A 6,341-nucleotide genomic window follows, 5' to 3' on the forward strand; every position below is an offset into this window, starting at 1 on the left:
ATACAGTTAAATAACTGCAGGAAAGGTTAGAATTAAATATAGGAAACTTGATCTAAATTAAACTCACAGTATTAATATACTTAGTATAAGCCATTAACTGAAAGATAATCTGCACAGGCTCGTTATTTAGGTGAAGTGTCATAGCAATAGAGATTTTACCCTCCTTAGAGAATCTTATAGGTTACCTACGATTTCAATTTGCAATGTGCAGTTCATGATCAAACTTTAAAATGTGTGTGCGTGAGGTAGGTGAATGAAGGAGGAAATGGGGAACTGGATTCCTGTACCTGGAAAGATCGAACAACTCCTAGGTTCATGGGTCTTATTATCAAGCTTAAGGGTTTACTTACCTTAACCTGAGCACCTTAGGAAGCAGTAAAGGACTTTAAGCTGCCAAGTGATGGGTCAGATGAATTTGGAAGATATTTCTACAGCAACTCCATTTCACAAAGTATGTTTTGTACACTCTTATAATTGGGGTCTGGAATATCCCCTGGAGGCCTATGTGTTAGGGCCTTTGTCCCCACCTTGGTGCTATTGAGGAGTGGTGGTACTTTAAGAGAGATGGCCCCTAGGAGGAGGCGTTCAGGTCATTGGAACGGGTGTATCCTGAGAGGGAGTTGTAGGACCCTGGTGGCTTTCTCTTTCTCTTTATGCTCTCTACCATTCAGGGAACTGTATTTCTCCATTACATGCTGCTGCCACGATGTGTCACTTCTACCACCAGAGGTTTAAAAGTTTCTACCCAATCACAGTCTTGAGCCTCCCATATTGTGAGTCAAAATCAACCTTTTCTCTTCATAAATTATCTCAGTTAACAGTGATACAAAGCTAACGAACACAAACACACACATACACACACAATGTGTGTGCACTTCGCCTCGTTTAACGTTCTCTAGGCTAAGTACTGTTTTGCAGCTTAGGACTTTCATCAACTGAGACATTAATTAACCAAGGCCAAAGAGCTAATAAAGCTGTGGCCAGGATGGAGCAGAATCAAGGTCTTTGTTTTATATTACCATCTGGGTGTGTTTACTGTAGTCAGATAAAACACACACACACAGTTGGCATGAGGCAAAAGTTGGAGGCAAAATAACAGATGAAAAGTAAGTTGTGTCCAGCAGGAGCTAGCACTAAATGATTATTGGATGTAGCTCTATATTTGTTGCTTTTTGTTTCCTTATTCTAAACCAGTTGTGCTGTTTGTTGTTGTTGTTGTTGTTGTTTGTGTGTTTTATTTTGCCAGTCCTGGGGCTTGATGAACTCAGGGTCTGGGTACTGTCCCTGAGCTTCTTGTGCTCAAGGCTAGCACTCTACCACTTGAGCCATAGCACTACTTCTGGCTTTTTCTGCTTATGTGGTACTGAGGAATTGAACCCAGGGTTTCATGCATGCTAGGTAAGCACACTACTGTTGTGCCAAGTCACGAGACCACCACAAAGAAGACCACCGAGACTCAGACATTACAAAATGCAAAAGCAAGGCAAGGCTTTATTTAAGCGAGCTGCAACTCGGGCCTCGTCCTACCCACTGACACAGTGGAGGTTAGGAGGGAGCCTCGAGCTGCGATTATACAGAGCTTATAAAGGCAAAAGACAAAGTTACAGCAATCAGGTGTTTAAGCAAGCAAAATTATGGGTATAATTCTGATTGTCTCAGGGCTCGAGGTATTCTAGGGGCAGTTAGAGTTAAGCGTTCCCAGTCAGAGTTATTAAGCTTGTCCTGGGTTTGCTCACAGGGCCTGCTTATTTTCAGGTTCACGTGGTAAAGTGGGGTTCACATGGTAAAGTGGGGCCTGACTTCAAAGTCTGGCACTTCACTGCCACTAAACCACATTCCCAACCCCAGTTATGCTGTTGTATCCAAGTTATTCTTCCTAATAGAAGTGGTTTTCAACCCATAGACCAAGACCTATGGGGTTCAAAGGTTATTGTGTGCAAGTAATCAAAATTCAATATGCATTTCATAATGGATATCAAAAGGACTATCCTCTGTTTTACAGACTCCAAAATCTTTAGAAATTATTTCCTATTCAAACATGCCTTTTTATAGTTTGAAGATGAAATGTTGCCTACAGACTCATGGGTTGAATGCTTGTTCAGCTGGTGCCACTATTTTGGGAGGTAGAGGAAACTAGGAGGTAGAGCTGACCTGGAGGTAGTGGTGTGCCTTTGAAAGTTTTATTTGGGCCAGGCCTCTTCCTGTTTCCTGTCCACCATGAGGTCAGTAGCCTTTGCCACATGCTTCCACTACTGCCATGTTATGCTTCATTACAGGGCCAGAACCAATGCAGCCAAGGTCTATGGATTGAGACTTCTGAAACTGTGAACTAAAATGACTCTTTCTCCTCTTCATTTATTTATGTCAAATATTTCATTACAGCAATTCAAAATCTGGCTAATAAATCTTCCATAGTTAAGGTTGTAAATTCCCAAGGATAGGCATGGGTTGTTGAGGCTGAGGGTGGTGATAGAGTTTAGGTGTTAAAGGCTTCGTGGGAACTGGATGCCAAGGGCTCATATCTGTAATCCTAGTTATTCAGGAGGCTGACCTTTTAAGGATCTTGGTTGAAAGCCAGGAAAGTTCATGAGACTCTTATTTCCAATTAACTACCAAAAAGCTAGAAGAGGACCTGTGGCTCAAAGCAGTGGAGTGCTAGACTTGAGCACAAAAGTTCAGGGGCAGTGACCAGACCCTGAGTTCAAGCCTCAAGACACCCCTTCCCCCAGTCTCCACATACCACCAGAGGCTCTGTAGGAAAGAAGGGATTCTAGTACCTTCATATGCATGTGCCACATCATCCTGAGTCAGGACAGGAGTAGATGAAGAGAGAGAAGTCAGAAAGAATTTTGTATTTTCCTACCAAGTAAAGCATTCTAGCTCCAAAGACTGGGGGTTATTTTTGGTCTTATGGTCAGAATTCAGATGACACCATAAGCTATCCAAACTGATGATTTCAAAATAATAGTATGTGGACAAAAATCCAGGGACTCACCTACATTTCACGTTGTAAGCAGGAAAGGAATGGTTGAAGCTCCACCTGGGGCCTGAGCTGGAGAAACAAGAAAAAGGAATGAGAGAGATGACTAAGTGCTCTGGGTATGGCAAAAGCCAGTGAACAATTGCAACTTTTATTCCCTCATTTGTGAAATAGAGCTAACACTGCTTTTGTTTAAATGAACAGATTTATGTACTCATTCCCAAAGTAGAAACTTTGTATCAGTAGTTACCACACTTTTATGTTTGTTTTTACTTCTTTTTTTAAAAGTATAGGTTGGGGCTGGGAATATGGCCTAGTGGCAAGAGTGTTTGCCTCTTATATGTGAAGCCCTGAGTTTATAGTGAAGCCCTGGGTTTGATTCCTCAGCACCATATATATAGAAAAGGCCAGAAGTGGTGCTGTGGCTCAAGTTAGCAGAGTGCTAGCCTTGAGCAAAAAGAAGCCAGGGACAGTGCTCAGGACCAAAGTCCAAGCCCCAGGACTGGCCAAAAAAAAAAAAAAAAAAAAAGTATAGGTTATAGGGATTAACTCAGGGATTAACTGGATGCCATCCCTGAGCCTCTCTGTGCTCAAGGCTTGCATTCTATCACTTGAGCCACAGCATCACTTCCAGTTTCTGAGTGGTTAATTGGAGATAAGAGTCTCATGGGGAATTTGCTGCCCAGGCAGGCTTCAAACCATGATCTTCATAGCTCAGCCTCCTGAGTAGCTAGGATTACAGGCATGAGCCACCAGTGCCTGAATATGTTTTTAGTTTTTGATCCAATATTCCCACTTCTAGGAACTTAAGCTAAAGCTATGCCTCCTCCAATATTGCACACACATGCACATAGGCATGTGTATATGTGTGTGTATTTTTCTTGAGACAGGTACTATGTTATTCAAAGTAGTCTCAAATTTCTGGCTCAAATAATCCTCCTGCCTCAGCTGCTTGAGTAGCTGGGACTATAAGCATGAGACATCATGTTGGGCTCTTATTAGTTTTTTATTGTTGTACAATACATTTTACCACAAGTTTTCTAGCTTATAAAAACAACCAGTTAGCCCACAGTTCTGTAGCTCGGAAGTCTAGCATGGTGTGGCTCAGTTCCTTGCTTAGGGTACTACAAAACTGAAATGAAGGTGTTAGTTGGACTAAGCTCCAGCTAGAGCACTAAGGAAGATGATCTAGTTGCTTCTGGTAGAAGGGTGAGCTTTGTTTCTTTTCTTGCTTTCACTATCTTTAGGCCTGTGTGTTCATTCTTTGCTATAAGACTCCTTCAACAATAAGCATAAGCTACAGTACCTAAAATCCTTGTGATTTGAATCTTCCCACTATTTCTGTGATCAGCTAATGAATGCTTGGGTTTTTTGTTTTTTTTTTTTTTTTCCAATCCTGAGGCTTGAACTCAGGAGCTAGGCACTGTCTTCTTTTTCTCAAGGCTAGCACTCTACCACTTGAGCCACAGTGCTACTTCTGGCTTTTTCTGTTTATGTGGTACTGAGGAATTGAACCCAGGGCTTCATGCATGCTGGGCAAGCACTCTACCACTAAGCCACATTCCCAGCCCAACACTTGGCTTTTGATGGGTGCTTATTATGTAATGAGTTTGGATCTGCTTTGGTCTCCGGTGTAATGGTGAGGTGTTGCAGTAGGGGCCTAATGGCGGATAATTAGATCATGGGAAGGGAATCTCCATCCTCCTGGAGTTTAATGCCGCCTCTCTGGTATAGTTAGGTCTCATGAGACTGGATTAATTCCTGGGCGAATGGATTGTTAGAAAGTAATTCTGGTTTCTCTGCTGGCTGTAGTTTATTTCCTCTCTTGCCATGTGGGCTTCTTTGTTCGGAATTGAGGCTGTATTCTCTTATGATATGATATCATCCACCAAGTTGTGATGTCATCTACCAAGTTGTGATGTAGCTTGTTGCTCTTTAATACATGACATGCTACTTGGACTTTCCAGCTACAAGAATCTAGAATGAAATAAAAATATCTCTCTCCTTCTCTTTTTAATACATTATCTAGCATCAGGCAACACAAAATGGCCTAAGGGCTTAGATGGGCCCATAAGCTAGTTTCTCTATCATAGGGCTGGTTTATTTGGAATCTCATTGCATATGCAAAATCCTTTCACAGCAGTAGCTAGATTACTCTTGAGTTCCTGGGAGAAGAGATGTGAATAACACATGGCAAGAATCTTGGGGCCATCTTAGAATTCTGACTGTCACCCCATAGGAAGGTGACTGGATGATTTGGGGTCTGGTCAGTACCATGAAGAACCATGCTGCAGTAATTAAGGGTGAAGGTGGCCTCTATGAACTCTCATGTTACACATTTTTAAGTAGAAAATTTTTCATGTAAAGAAGGGGAAGTAAAAGCCAGGTACTGGTGGCTCATATCTGTAATCCTAGCTACTTGGGAGGCTGAGACCTGAGGATCACCATTAAAAGCCAACCTGGGCAGGAAAGTCCATTAGACTCTTCTCCAACTAACCACCAGAAAACCAGAAGTGGAGCTATGTCTCAAAGTGGCAGAGCATGAGCCTTGAACACAAGACCCCAGGGACAATGCCCAGGCCCTGAGTTCAAGCCCCACAACTAGAAATTGATGCAAATTAAAATAACTATAATACTGTAAGAAATGAATATCATAATCTTTAATTAGTGCGCTTTTTAATCGATAGTAAAAAGCAACTTTGGAGCACAGTATACTAACTGCACATAAGTTAGAAGGCTATTATAAAGGCATAAAGAAAGGTAATCTTGAACCTAAACGTTTGTTTCTGGTGGTACTACTGTGTGTTAGATAAACTATGTTTTTGTGTAAATTGCAGGACAGAAAAAAAAAGAATAAATTTATAGATACTGGTCAGGACCAGGGTTTTTTACCACAGGAGATAGAGGATACAGATACAGAAAAGGAAGGCTTGAATGAGCCCTATGTTATTGGATTTTAAAATATATCTGGGAAAACTATTCATTTTTATGTAGATCAACATAAAAGGAAAACTAGTGTAAAAAGGTGTAAGGTATTTTATAATAAAACTGTAAAGGTGAAATATGCAAGGGACTGGGAATGTGGCTTAGTGGTAGAGTGCTTGTCTAGCGTGCACGAAGCCCTGGGTTCAATTCACCACACATATAGAAAAAGCAGGAAGTAGGGCTGTGGCTCAAGTGGTAGAGTGCCAGCCTTGAGCAAAAAGAGGCCAGGGACAGTGCTCAGGTCCTGAGTTCAAGCCCCAGGTTTGACAAAAGAAAAACAAAAAAGAAAAAGGAATACACGGGAAGATGTGGGGAGAACGAGAAAGTTTTGTGCCAGAAAACTCAAGGATTGATAAGGCACTTGAAAGGACACAGG

This window comes from Perognathus longimembris, chromosome 3 (assembly GCF_023159225.1).
Source record: "Perognathus longimembris pacificus isolate PPM17 chromosome 3, ASM2315922v1, whole genome shotgun sequence".
Classification (NCBI taxonomy): Eukaryota; Metazoa; Chordata; class Mammalia; order Rodentia; family Heteromyidae; genus Perognathus; species Perognathus longimembris.